This window comes from Callorhinchus milii, unplaced genomic scaffold, assembly GCF_018977255.1.
Source record: "Callorhinchus milii isolate IMCB2004 unplaced genomic scaffold, IMCB_Cmil_1.0 Scaffold1, whole genome shotgun sequence".
In the NCBI taxonomy this organism is placed as follows: Eukaryota; Metazoa; Chordata; class Chondrichthyes; order Chimaeriformes; family Callorhinchidae; genus Callorhinchus; species Callorhinchus milii.
Window position 1 is genome coordinate 110052423 of NW_024704742.1, and position 15801 is coordinate 110068223.

General features: G+C 38.0%; 1 long non-coding RNA gene across 1 annotated transcript; it reads left to right on the forward strand.

Moving 5' to 3' along the window:
* Nucleotides 1–9613: 9613 nt before the first annotated feature.
* LOC103178370 lies at nt 9614–15558 on the forward strand. Its single transcript, XR_487836.2, has 3 exons — nt 9614–9674; nt 12340–12442; nt 15255–15558. It is a non-coding gene; the product is annotated as an uncharacterized LOC103178370 (long non-coding RNA).
* The last annotated feature ends 243 nt before the right edge of the window (nt 15559–15801 follow it).

Sequence of the window (15801 nt, forward strand, 5' to 3'; positions counted from 1 at the left end):
TCCGAGCTTCACAGCTCTATACATATTTTATATTAATAATAAACAAGCAACATCAGAGGCCTTTGGCAGTATGGAAAGGAAACAGACAAACATATTGGTATTTGACTGGGTTTCTCACATCATTTTCTAAATCGCTGCCAAGACTGCATCCTGAGTAAAACCCAATTTACAATCCGATTCCATCCCCAACCGCCCCTATTGTATATGCATTGATGAAACGCCGTTATTGACTATGCAACAGTGGACCCAGTCTCTCTCTCTCTCTCCCCCTGGCTCTCCAAATAAAGTCTCACTCACGTCTTATGATTAGTGAAAAGGTGAAACGAATAAGATTAGAAGGGACAAAGAGAAAATTCTGTAAGTGTATCATCGGGGTTTTCCTCCTCAGAATGGGGCAGAGTGGTCACTGGGAGGAAGGCTGCCTCTATCCTGCAACTTGGTTGGAGTGTAAAGAGCTTAAAGCGGGCACCTGTAACCGAGGAGAGGGAGAACCCAGCAGCAGAGGCAAGTAACAGCTTTACTTTCAGTCTCTGCATCAGACTCTTTATTTTAGCAGTGCCGCTCCAAGGAAAATCTGAGTGTGTGACCATCGGGGCATTGGTTAACCTTTCACGCACAGGGTTTAAACCTTAAAACTCCAAAAAACATATATATTTTTAACATAAATTCATCAACGCCTGTTGATGTGAATAAAACGATTATTATCGTATCTATCGCGCATTACAGCAATAAGACTGTTATATCGACTGGGCAGGCTGCAGTACACTGAATAGTTTCACCCTACGGCCGTGGGAGTGTTGTTCCAAGTCGTGTTGATTGTGTGTAACGTGGAATTGCAATGTCTGTGATAGCATCTGGATATAAGTGTGTATATATATATATATAGTTCTCAATGCTATCGTCGCCGATCTTGAGAGTAAGAATGAGGGATGTGTGTTTGTAACATATGTGGTACAGGGAATCCCCCCCCCCCCACACACACACCCCTATTTAAGTATATGATCTTGTAGGAAATCAAGAGCGGCCTCAAAGCAAGGCGCGGATAAGTTGTGAGCTTCACAAAGTAAGCTTCTCACCTGCTCTGTTTGTTGTTTGATCACCTAATGAAAAGATCGATCGGTCAATGTTTGGCTAAGTGATAGTGTCGACAGATAAAGAGACAGCAAAATGATCGACTGGCCCAGGAATATACACACACACGCACATTGCTACCACCCGCCCGAGTCCTCACTCACTCACTCGCTCTGCTCTGCTCTCTGCTTCTCCCTCGGAGAGAGAGAGAGAGAGAGGGAGAGGGAGAGGCATTTTGTCAGAGCAGATGATTGTTGTGCAAAAGTGCTGAGAAAATAATAATTTTGCAGCGTGAACTCAAGGGGAAAAAGCAGATTAAATGCGTCTTCAGGGATAGTTTGTGTGTGTGTGAGGCGGGAGGTGGGTGTGGGGTGTGTGTGGGGGGGGGGGGGGGGGGGGGGGGGGGGGGGAGAAGTGCCTTCAGCGGGAGGTCGAGTCCTTTCAGACCGGGCCATAGAGAGGGGAAGCCGGTGACAGTGTGATGTTAGAGCCGCAACCTCCCGACTTATTCTCCTCGAGGCATTTGGGAATGCATTACCATTGCCCACACGGTTCAGCTCTACCTGTCACATGCAGCTAAGCTGAATGACTTTGTTATTCTTGTACTTTTTAGGTTCTGTGGTTTTAGGAGCTGCCTTGCAAGGTATGTCCGGAATCAAAAGACTTCATCCATATTCAATCCATGCACTGAACAATAAACAGTTCTTTTTTTTTATGAAAGCAACGGGACTTTAGATTGTTTGTCAAATAGATCTCTCGAAAAAATATATAAAGTGTTGCCATGTAAATTATTTATTTTTCTTAACAGCGTTTTAGTTATGTCTCTTCAGAAGGTTTTCAATGCTATTTAACGACCTCTGAAACCTTATCAGCTGGGATTGCGATAGGCTTCTTTCGAGATTTGCAAATGCAATCTTGTAGATATGAAATGAAATCTCTAAATAATAAGTATACGAGGAGCAGGCAGGGCGAAGTTTCTCTAGCGCAGAATTAATGCGTTCACTGATTTTTCCAACCCACCCACCCACCCACCCACCAAGAGCATCTGGTCTGTAGACTTTTGTAAATCTTGGAAAAAAAGGCTGGCCTTTTAGTTAGATCTCCTCCCCCCAGTTAGGGCCGCTGACCTGTCCCATTACCCGAGTTTTTTTTTGCTTAGCTCCCGAGGGCAAAAAAGGGAGAATTTTAACTTTTCCAGCTGTATCGAGTCAGCCACGGTGCAAAACTTTAGTTTTTTAAAAAGCCACTTTTTTCTTGCCCAGCTCCTTCGCGAACATGAGCTCTGAATCATTCGGAAAGTGGTGAATTATGCGTCTACTGTTTACTCGCACAGGGAAATCTGAAGGCAACCGAAATCCCAAAGCCAAGAGAAACAATGGAATACATGCAAAGACAACACACTCAATGTTTTCCTAGTTTACTGCAGCATTTCATCCGCACTGCACTCATCTGCAAATGTAAAGTTGCTGGACTGAAATCTGGCCTGATTTGACTCAAATTGCCCTTTGCCTCTAAAGCGTACATACATGCAGTGGGTGGCGTCTGCTGGGATCAACTAAACTAGAAATATCACTGCTTAATTCAGCATTTCAAATAGTCTTAATCTTTCTTTCCTCCCGCAGCTAAAACCTCGCTTGATTTAATCCGCAATAAATAAGATGATTAAGTGACTAAAATGTTTAACAAAATTATCCTATCTAGAGGTTAATTCCATAGCTATAACCGGGGAGGGTTGAATCCTGCACAATTTGGCGCTTGTTACTGCGTCTACCCGGCTCTAAAGTTATGTTTTATCAACAGCAACAAGAATAAAATGCCAGCAGTGGCAGATGCTGATAGCTTTAGCTGTTTATATACATAATACCGGTTTTCTGCATATTTTGCTAAACTCTAAACAGACACGGGGAACTTTTAGGTCAAACCGTACGTGTGATAATAACTGCCAGATGTCAAAAAAGCATAAAAATATACACGAAAGATTTTTTTTATAAAGAAAAAAAATCCCCAACTCTTCCTTTAACTCTCTTGAAGCGTCAAAGGGAAGACGAAGGGTCTTTTGTCCGAATTCATCCCTGAGTATTCTGGGGGTGAATGTGGTGTGAAAGGGACGAGAAGGTCACTTGAAATCGCCTTTTATCTGCTGGCGTTTTCTCTGTGGATCATCGGATCTGAATAGACACATCTAAATCGCACTTAATGGAAACTCAGGACGAGAAAGCGAATAACCGCCTTTACCGGCATTTACCGTTAGAATCAGCGCAGCTAATTGCCTCGTCCTTTGCTTTAATATAATCTCAAAACAAATCGAAAGCCCCAGGAATTTTCAGAGGCTTTATAATTGGCTTGTAATAAACCCACATTGCAACTCAATTCACTTTCATTGACACGTCTGGGGTTCTTCACATGAACAAGTTTTTAATGAATGTCCTCAATTTATGTATTAATAATGCCGATAATGATTTTTTAAAAAGTTCAGTGTTGGCAAAAACTTTAAAAAAAATACTTGGTTTGCTTATCAGTTCCTTGCATGTTCTCCTTCGTTGACAATCTCTGTGGCCTGGGTCAATCAAAAAACAAGTTAGCAATTCATCTTCTAATCAGGATGGAGGGAATCACTATTTTAGTGCTCTTTGTCCTAAAATGAGTTTAATCGGACTCCTCTGGACTGAATGTTACAAGTTGGTAAAATATTGCAACAAAGGCAACTGAAGAATTTAACACTGGGAGTCAAATGCAACTCAGTGAATGTTTATAGCCTATAGCATCTCTATTTATCTAGGATCTAATACTGTATATAATATACATTTATTACGGCTATTACGTGTGTAATTTGAACATCAGATTAAAGGACCACATCTAATGCTGAAATAAGTGTAAACCTGCGATCATTTAAACTCACCAGAACATCGGAAAAAAGGATCAAAACAATTAAATGTCTTTCATTGGGAAGGAAGCACCTTGTCGTATCTAACCCATTTGATGAGAATAAATAGGAAATGAAAGTCCGTTGTGTAAAATGTCCTGCAGTGAACTAAGAATAAGGGGAAAAAAGTTAAAGATGATTAGCACCATAATATGTTCGGTATAATGCAAAAGGGAAGGGCTGAAGGGACTGTGCATTGACAAGATAGCCTCTGCAACGCGAGCTGAAACTCAAATCAAATTCTGTAATCATTAGGAGACGTGTCCAGTTCAATTAAAACTTTGAAACGTTACAAAATTTCAATGCTAATGATATGGACTGGATTCTTCAGCACTGTCGATTGCAAATACGTTCAAAATAGTGGTAGTTGGGGATTGAATTGTTTAGCAGGACTAATTGCAAACAATGATGCTTAAATTACTTTTACAATTAGACGGAGGTTGGAGCTTGTTGGAAGGACTGTCAAGTCCAGCAATGGATAATTGCTTTATTGCTCTCAAAATCACCATCTATTTAGAACACATGTGCTAATTACGCTGGATGGGCGTACAAACAGATACCATAAATCTATTAGCACCAAAAAGAATCGCGGTTTAAGTAAGGTCTCCTCACACTTTCTCTATATTATTTGAGATCATGGTTGTATGAGGATGTTCGCATCTCACTCCCTTCAGTGCACACAGTCCCTGCCGCCTCGGACATGGATGATGCACATCCCCACCCCCTCCCTTTACTGACCTGTCCCTCGTACCTATAGACAGAATCGAGACTGTTTGGGGCAAAATGTATTCTGCTGACAAGAGCGGTCTTTAAGTAAATATCAATTTAGAAACTTTTTAAAAAAAAACATGGTGTGACTTTGAAACTCCAATTCATGTTATTTTCAGATCTGTCGTGGCTTTTGCAACAGTTAAAAACTTTGCTTCTTATATATATGCACACCTTACAATACGTTTTACCGCTTCGATGTGTGGGTATGGTATCACTGAGATTTGATGTTGCTTTCCCAACCTGATGTGTTCTGGTGATTGTATAGTGTATTACATTTTATCCTTTTCAATACGCAATGAAGTATCTCGTCCTGTTCATATTTCTCTGAAAAAAATACTTTAAAGCGCGTCACTAATTTTGAAACCTCCGAAAAGACTACATTGATAAAACAATATTTACACGGGCTATCCGTCCAGTTATTATGCTGATTGATTATAAATCGTAGCCGATCAAAGTTAAGATTGCAGTGACTGATTGTCTCTAATTCCTGTCAGTGGATTAATAAAAAACAGTGCAATTTGAACTAAACTTAAACAAACGCAACAAACGCACCCAAGTACAGTCAATTACCATCGGGTTTGGCGGGACAGTTCAAACAAGGGCATGGATTTAACAAACACGAGGGATGGGTACCGATCGGAAGGAAGACAATTTTACACAGAATGGCAGCTCAATATGAGACTTTCACCCAGTCCAACATCAGGCGCATTAACCACGCTCCTCCAGCTAGACCTGACTTGTTCCTTTCGGGAGGTTATCTATTACTTTGCGATGAGAAAGCTCTGGGCACCTGATTGAGAACGTGTGACATAGTCGTCGCCGTGTGAATAAAATATGCATACGTGCTGCCACGATGTACAATAATGTAAGGAAATATGTACTTACTGACAACTTCTCCTGGAGTTTCAGTATTTATAATGCATTCAATGCGCATGAAATCATTTTCTGTTTGGGTATTTTAAGATGTTTTCAGTCATGCAAAGACATACTGTTCGAATTATGAAAAACGCGTTTTTGCACACCGGAGTCCAAGCCAATCAGAAAAACCTCACAATCCTTTGGCTGGACGTGTTACACCCATAAATCTATAGACAAATGAAGGTCAATGCCATAAAAAAGATATCCATTTAGTGGCGCCTCGCTATAAACATCGGCAAGTGTGCCTGGATTACAACTATTTCATAATCAGAATCCCCCCCAAAAAAAGTGTTAATAATTTTATTTTTCAGTGAAGCCGAGGAGGTTCCTAACATATTACAACAGCTTGTAACTTAAATGTTACTTGTGTGGATTTGCAGCTAATGTCTTTGGGGGGGGGTTTCAAAGAAAAAAATAGTATCGTCAGCTCGATGCAATATATAGATTATGGACTAATAGAAAGAACATGCAGTATTTTTTCAAAAAAAAATCTCTCATCTATTATTGCAGCTACACTACAATTTTTTTCCCTTTGCAATGGATTCGTGACTGCTGATTTTGACCATGTGACTTATAAAATGCTGAAGAGGGGGCAGCGTTTCAATCAATACCACTGGATTTTTTTTCTCTCTCCTTGTCTAAGAAAGACCACCTCATCTCCTATATTATATCCTGTTATAAATTTGCATAAGGTTGTGCCTAAAAATAATCATTTGAACAGTCATGCTTAAAATGCTAACAAAAAAAGGAGTAGACTTTGTGTGCTCAATGTGGTCCTTTCAAGTGACATTGCTGATCAAATGAATCGACAGCCTTTTTAGATGAGTTAAATTAAATGATATATTTTCTGTATGTACAATGTCAAGCACATGCACTCGCTCTCCCCTGTGTGTAGGTGGGGGGAGGGGAATACTTGGCATGCGTGAAGGCAGAAATGGTATGGACAGTAAAAGGCAACCGAGCTGGTGCCGTCTTGTAAATAGAATAAAGGGAAAATAAAAGTCATAATTCCGTAGAAATGATTGCAAAGAGAGATTTCACACACCATAGCTTGAACATCACACAGTTGCTGAGAGGTAGCTGGTTATAGCCAGGACGTCAATCTCCAAAGTGTCGTACATTTATTCATCCTTAAGTCAAATCTTGTCTGATTTTTATATTAAAACAAATGGTATTTTTCATTGAAGCGTTCTGGCAAATTGAATAAATAAAGACTGCATTGGGAACAGCATAAAGAGACTAAGACGCATTTGCTGATGGGAAAGATGAAATACTGTACTGTACAATGTTGGAGACAGGGATGGACGGTGGGATTGTTCAGTTTTGAGCTCCCTCTGGAAGCAGAGAGTGAAATTGCTCCATTAATGGATTTTATTGCACTATCTCATATCTCAGGTGTTTGCAGGACTCCTCCTCTGAGTTTCTCCTCCGCAGCTGACAGAACAGAGCCGATGTGCCTTAATGGATTTACTGTAACTGAAGGAAATTAGGCAACAGAGTGTTAAAATAAAGGGAGGGAGCAGACAGGCTTTCAAAGAGCCCGCTATCGGAAGCAATAAATAAGGAATGAAAATAACCTGGGGTTGATTTCCACGTGAAAACACGCTTATTTATCGCAGTTTTATAGTAAGTGCCAAGATCCTTCATTAGTCAAATAAAGCCATTCTGGTACTGCAAAACTTTGGTGTTACTTTATTAAAGTGCCGTTTTGAAGTATTCCTACTTAAAAATAACTTTAGCTTCTTCGGAAACAATATGTTTTTTAAAAAAAATAAAATACTGGAATAATGAAAAATATCCATAGATCTGACTTGTCTTGTTTCGTTAAACTGTAGACTAGATGGGCAGTGAGGGGAGGGGGACATCATAATCGCTACAATTGAGTAAATTCATCCCTTTTGTTGCAATATTTTCGAGGCATTCTCTTCTTTCTCAAGTAAATATAATTGACAGAGATTTTCCGCCCACTCTCTAACACGCAGTATTATCTTACAATGCGCCACACCGTGTTATTACAAGTTTGTTATAGCATAAAAGGAAATTAAATTGAATGCTTCCAGCCCCCCACCCCTCCTGCAAATCTCATTACCCACAATAGTAATCTGAAGGAAATAACGTATATAATACATTGAGGGTCAAAGTAAGAGACACAGCAACTTTCGCCTCTCGCATACGTTCCACATACGTGATGTCTCTCGACTCGTGGTAATGATACATGTTTATGACAACGTGATTTTACAAAGTGCTTACTGCTAAACAAATATGATTTAAACAGGCTGGTTCTGCCCTTAGCCTGCAATTGTGTTTGCTTTTTAATTTTCGGGACATGTAAAAATAAAGAGGAACCAAAGGTGCGAAAAGTACTGTTCAGGGAATCTAATTTTAATGAACATATTTAAACCAGCCTGGGAATTTTAGCCAGAGCAGCTTCACTTGGAAAGGATTGAAATAGTTTGTTGTTAAATTACTGCAGTGATAAATTATCCTAACCTCCCTGAATTCATCTTTCTGGACTCCTGTGAGTCACGTGGAAATGAATAATTTAACAAATTTAATGTACAGCAAATTCCATACCAAGTACCGTTTATTATACATTGTGCATATATTTATATCATTTGAGTAACCAATATTTATTATTGCACAGGCATGCAAAATATTTCCGATTATTGAAGTGAACTCAACAGAACAGGTTGTCTATCTATTCTTATCTTTATTTCCTCTTTGCAGAAAAAAAACATTTCATTTATAATGTCTTAAACATTCACGAAACGTGTACTTGTAAACCCGATAGAAATGCTTGTTTTATTGTACAGCTATTGCTTTCCGGTGACACTGTTGCACTAACTAACTTTTACAGGTTGTGTTGCTCGACTTCACACTCTGCACAGAGTGAAGTGAATTCTACATCACCGCCAGCTCTGGGCTAGAATGTCCAGGCTGGATAGCACTGTATGCAAAAGTGCATGGTTCAAAGCCATTCACAGAATTGCACTCAGAGAAATGATCCTTCCTTAAATTGAATTAAATCTGCATTGTCTGTCTGTCTGTCTATCTGTCTGTCTGCTTGTCTGTGTGTCTGTGCCCATCTATCCCAATATTATTGATATACAATGTGTGATAAGAAGCTTAAAATCAGTATATGGGAAGATAAGCCATGTTTCAAAAATTGACGTTTGATAGGTACATGTAAAGGCATATGATTCAATTTCGCTTCCTGACACATTTTCATAAGTTTAAGCCTTGGCTCATAAAGATGTCTTGCGCAGCCTATCCAGTCCTGCTGAAATATCTGTCTTAGTGGAATAAGATGTAATAAAGATCTTTTGGGGGGTTAGAACCAAGTAAGCAAGTGCGCACATCCACAGCAGACAATCAATATTTTAAAAAGTAATTTTGGCTGGTGTTGGGCCTCATCAAATGCATAATTATGAACAGAAACTTGTGAGAGTCTGATGCTCTTATCTTTACGCACATTTGTTTGTAACCTAAGATGTGCTTACTGAGTAGGTGCTTGCTCATTTCTCGGATGTTCTGTTCTTAATTGTTTACTTTGCAAAACAGTCCCATATTTAACAGATCACACCAGGGTCAAGTTTTCATTTATTTGTCCATCCTAACTGAGTATAACTCCCAGTAATTTTCACAGCTCTCAATAAATGCCCTTTTTAGCCTTGGGTGCATAGTTTTTGGATCAGTATTTAACTCAATGAAATTATTAGCATTGGGCAATCAAGTAAAATGCAGCCCAACCAAATGAAATGATTCCCCAGTATATTTTGCTGTGTATTGTGAGTGAATGTCTATGGTGTCCCCCAGGGCTCTTTCTCCCTGCCTGCTCCCTGATTTCGTGTATAAAAGCAGCTCTGAATGATGGATTACTGTGTCATTGCAGCCTGCGAAGGATTAATTTGTTTCATTGATTTCTCTTTAGGCAGAATGCCAGGATTCGCTGCTTCCCACCTTTACAGGATACTTCCAGCAGTAATAGACGGTAATAGCCTAAGACAAATCAGCCCATTCTTATAAAAATAGAACCACAAAACCCAAATCCCCCAGTTGGCTGCAAAGATGCACCTTTTCCGCTGCATTCCAAGGGCATTAATAAATACGTGTTTTAAATAGCAGGTACTATTATGATTCTTTCGCACATGCAAAAAAACAATGAGATGTATAACTTGCAAACGTATGACCTTTGCAGGATTTCCCAGTTATTTTGCAGAACAAAACTTTGGAAAGTAGCATTGTTTGAAGCAAATTACTAAATGTTATTAATGTTAGTATGCGAAAAACTGTCAAGGTGGATAAAACCTTGAGTGGATTGTTAAAAACAAATGTGGGAATTAAAGTTGTCTTTTAAAAATCTGTGCAGTAAATAAAATAATACATTAAAATAAGAATCATGAGAGAAAATATCCTTGATTATTGTTGCAAATAATTACCACAAATGTAACATATCAGTGGCTATGTAGTTTCCACCTCAGAAATACTTCAACTTATAACGCAGAGAAACAGCTACAGTTATCCCTTTAATAAGTGAAAATTAAAAGCACTTTTATTGTTGTACTAAAAGAATTATAAATTAATATTTCTACAAAGTGACTACTTCTTATTTTGTCCAGCCAGTTATTGATTGAAACTGTTTTTATAAAAATATTTTAATAAGAAATTCTTACTTTGCAAACAAGTATGATTGATGAGGTGAAAGCCTCAGTTGGTATATTTTAATGAGATACTGTATATTTTATAAACAAATGGAGTTTTGTTTTCTAATGTAATATTAAAGCTGGAACAAATTTATTTTGGAACAAAGATTCAGTAATACGAACAAGAATTCACTCATGCCATTAAAATTATATTTATATGTAATTAAATTACCCCATATTATGCAAGTGTTCATATATTTAAAGTTTTTAGTCCATATTTGCTTTCACTATTCCGATTTAAAATAATTCATGCAAAATGCACTTCAGAGGAAAAATATTTTTGTTAGTTTTTTTAAGTAAATGAAAATATTTTAGTTGCATGTTAAATCACATAGATAATAGCAAAACATCCATCCATTTTGAATACATTAACCATTAGGAACACTCTAAAACAGCTATACTGCCAACAATAAACCTGAATAAACAGTCACAAATTTTCAGTTACTTTGATCCAAATGAAAAATATTCAGAACTTCCTCAGTCATAGATAAACGAAAACAGATGCAACAAAGCCACTAATAGCTTGCAAACAAATTGGACAAATTTACCAGTGGCTGAAGCACCACAGTGACTCTCACTCCATTGCTTTGTCTGCATCACATTCATTTTTAGCTTTTCAAACCACTACTATGTTTGAAGTTTGTTGCATTACTGAATTGTCAAAGATGACATGTGAACTGCAATGCTGTTATATTATAGCTATTAAAGTGAAAACAGTGATATCTATGATTTATTTCTTCTTATGAATAAGGTGTAAATTTACTACAATATGCGCTATAGAATACTGAATGTGCACAGTTTAAAAGCAACTTTATTGTCTTTTTAAACTGAAATCTCTTCAAATCCTTTTGTATACTTTCTCTCTATATACACCTTTATTTCACACAACAGACGGAAGAAGAAAAAAGCCATAAATACAAAAGGTCAGGATAGGTCTATTTTCCTATGCTGGGAAATATATTATTTTGTCAATACATTGATCATTACTGTAGGTTTAGCCATATATCAAAATTAAAGTTAATAATATCAATAAAACTGTCATATAGTAAAGCCTGCATACCACTAAAACTGTAAAATCCTTAGGATTTGAAAAAAGATACAGCGATTCAGATCAGTGTAATGAAAGAGTAATTGAAATGAGGGCTGGTCATAATTATTGACATTGCTGGAGGAGTTTGACATGCAAGGCTTTTGATTTCTTTTTCATCCTCGTAATGTTATCCAGATACAATGGGGCTGAGTAGATGTAACATTTTTTTAAAAAAGCAGCACATGTGTAATATGACTGTTCCGGTAATATTGAAAATGAATTATTTGTACCCAGGACTATTTGCTTCTTGAAACTTACATTATAATTGCACCCTTTACAGGCTCTGCTTTTTCCAAGAACAAACAATAGCGAGACTAAACCATTGCTGCCTTATAGTATTCCTTAGCATATTTTACTGAGAATTTTATAGAAAGACACAAATGCCTAAAGAGTTCCTAAGAGTTTTTCCTCATTGAAATGATATTGCACAAAAATCCAATGCCCCATGTAGGTAGGAGCTGTGATATTTATAATTTAAAGGACTGTTGGCTCATAAGATTAAAACATTTTTTGATCTTTTTCTCACAGCTTGTGTGCATTAAGTAGTTGGTGCACAACTGATCTCTGCAATTCGTGACTTTATTTAAGTGTGAGTAACTTAGACCTCACAACTTTCTTGAGTTCCTCAACTTTGTTTTATTCAAAGACCTGTGAACTTGCTATTAGTTGGCACTCATTGTTTTCCAATTTCTCATTGCATAGTTTTCTACACAATTGTAGATATCTAATTTGTGCAAGTTCAGACTGTTATTATTTAGTGAGCTCAGCAGCTGACAAAGGGTAACAAATATCTGGTTAGCCAGTTTAATGTAAGTTGAATGTGTAGAATTTAAGAAAAAAGACAATTTTTTTCCTCTTTTCAGGTTATTCTGTGTCGTCTTGCAGAGAGGGCAGGCAAACAGACCACCTGCTCCTGGGATCCTGCTAATAACCTAGCCTCCGGGAGGTACATGAGAGTGACCTGAGGTGATTTACCCTCAAGATTTCCTCTCTCTCTGTGGGAGAGCACTTGAATAAGTTGCACCACTGTGCTGTTCACTTAACCATATCTGTCTCAAATGTTTCAATTAGAAATATACCAAGAACCATTATAATTTCTTCAGTCGTTTGGAGTATAAGACACCAATGCTTTCCTATAATCAATGAAAAATTATTTAGCAGAGCTGCACCGTGCAACTTTGTGACTGTATCCAAAATACATTGTAGGAAGCAGGAGCAATGGCAACTCCTGCTGGTGGAAACAATACAAACCACAAGCTGAATTTTTTCACAGCACAGGAGCAGATGGTCAGAAATTATTATTATTTTTATTATTATTAATTCAGAAAAATATTTTTTGTTTTGTGAATAAAATATTGGTGAGGATAATTTTGCTTAATACTGGAGAAAATTGCTGTTAGCCCACAAATATACAGTCAATTCACTTTACAGTCTATTATGAGAAGCGTTTTGAGACGTCTTGAAGATGTGATACATCAAATGCAAGGATTATTATTATTATATTTTCGTTAAGAAAATAATATTTTTCTGATATCTTGTTGAGTAAAACAGTGTTTTGATGAGTTGAATATTACCTCTGATTAATGGCTAAAAAGATAGTTCTTAAAAACAAATTTTAAAAAATTGACCGACCAGTTTTTAAATCTTTGATGGCTCAGATCGGGTAATTCAGATCAGATAGGTTAAAATGCACAATCTCTCTTAAAACATGTAATTCCTCCCCTTTTCGTTGCCCTCCACTTAAGCACAATTTTTGGTTGAGAGTGCGAGTAACGTGTTCCCAGGCCTCGGCCAATAATTCTCTTGACCTGGCATTGGCTCAGGATAGCCCACATTCCAGTTTGGCCTCCCTGTTGAGGAAGCAGCTGGCTTTTACTTGCCACCTCCTGACCATTATCCAGATTGAGAACTCGATGTGTGAGCATTCATGGGAAGGAACCCTCATCCAACCACTCTGTGGACAGTGTGTTGGGGGCACTAATGTATTGCATCAATACAGTATTGTGCCAGTCTGGCATTACCTCCTTCAATCTGGTTTGTGCCAGTTCATTTTCACAACAAAATCCATTCAACAGTCCATTTTGCTTAACTTCTATCTTTTGAACAAAACAAGGGTATATTTTTATCATTTTAGTACTTTGAAGATATATTATTATCACAGCCAAGAAAAAACAGTTACTTTTTGAAAAACTAATCCTCTTTTTAATAGACACTCTTATATTTTTGATGGGACACTCTTAGAACCTTTTGAGAATTTGAGACAAAATAATGCATTCATTTACTGCTTATTTTGGTATTAAATAAAGCCCACTATAACCAGAGAAGGGAATTCAGTCCACAAGCCCTGTGGCACATACATTGCGTGCTGTAGATATGGTAATGGCCATCTATATCTGATACAGGGAGATGGCAATGTTTTAAATTTTCCGTCACACTCCCACAATGCTTTTTCGTTCTGAGGTTTGATTCTTGGGGTATTTGCATAAACCACTGCTTACAGCCATGTAACTCTATGCATTGACCCTTCGGTTATTCTGTTACTTTCAGTGAAAATGTGTGAGGAGAAACTATCATTCCCTGCAAAATTGTCCACTTTAACTTTCATCTTCTCATGCTGTTCCACCATTATTTTCAGTCAGTTTTGTTTTCCCCTGACTGTGAGATGGTAGTGGAAACCTTGATATTATGTAGCTGCACTCATTTTGTGTAAGTGGATGTGATTCTGTCAAATTGTGCAGATAAGAACAATTCATTTATCATTGCTTCAAAGTAGAATATAGTTAATGCTTAGCACTTTTATATTTTTGGTGCATTGTTTTAACTCATTGGCCTTTTCGGACTGTTTGTTTTTGCAGAAGTGGTGCCTAACTGAACATAGGAACAATGGAACAGGAGGAGGCCATTCAGCCCCTCGAGCCTGTTCCACCATTCTACTGTATCTCATTCCATTTACCAACTTTGATACCATTAACTATCAAAACTCTATCGACCTAAATCTTGAAAATTGGAATTGATTCAGCATCCACATTCGTTGGGGAAGAGAGTTCCAGATTTGGAATATTACAACAACAAATTGCATTTATATTGCAAATAAAAACAGATGTTGCTGGGAACAATCAGCAGGTCAGGCAGCATCTATGGAGAGAGGAAAGTGAGCTAATGTTTCAGGTCATTGACCTTTCGGTAGCACTGTATTGGAGTATCAGCGTTTATATCGCACCTTTCATGTCGGGAGGATGTAGGAAAGTTTGCCAGTCTTAGCTGGGCGGTCGGAATCAAGAGGGGTGGAAGGTAGGGGTGTGGTAGTGGGAGGATGATCGAAGCCACAGTCAAAGAGGAAAATCTTGAAATGTGCCTTGAAGGAGGCAAGGAAAGGACGAGATGAGAGGGATTCTGGAATGGAGTTCCAGAAGGTGAAGGGCAGAAATGCTGAATGCCCGATTATCAATGATGCGTCAGGTACGGCAGGGGACATAGAGCAGACTAATGTCTGCTGAGCGGAGAGCGGGCAGGTTGTTAAATTAAGACCATACCATGAAGAAATGAAGGCAGTCCAATTTGTCTGTACGTTTAAGAGCCGTATGATTATCACATGCTAAATCAGATAGAGAAATAAACCCATAAGAATAGTTTCAAATGCAGGAATAATAATAATAATAATCCTTGCATTTGATATAGCGCCTTATCACATCTTTGAGATAAGTATATTTATGTAATACCAAAACCCAAATTCAGCATTAGTGTACAGTTAGTAAAGTTGTGTGCTTTTCTTTTACAGGAAACATCAATTGCAGTGAATAGACCCAACCACTGATTCCAGTTGTTGAACTCTGAAACTGGCGGGCAGAATATAACTGAACTGCATTGTATGACTCCTTCTGCAATCAAATACACATTCGGTATTTAAAAATGAGGTTCAGAAGTGTGAACCAGACCAGACAGGGAGCAAAAGGAGATAGCAGAACACCAGTATAGCAGAAATAAGGTTTACCTATTCTGATCTCTATCGGAAACAAAATTATGTATTCACATTATTGGCAAAATCTTTTAAAAACATTAATAATAATCCTTACATTTGATAAAGTTCCTTTCACGTCAGGAAGACATCTTAAAGCATTTCACAGGATATACTGAAACGTGGACTGATTGTTATTTTGTGGGGAAACAAGGCAGGCCCATTTGTGCACAGTAGTATTCCACAAACAACCATGGTCATAGACCAATTTTAATTTTGGAGATTGTTGGCCAGGACACCAGTAGAAACTCCCTTCTCTTTTTGAAGAGTGCCATGGGATCTTTAAGGTCCACATGATCAGGCAGACAGG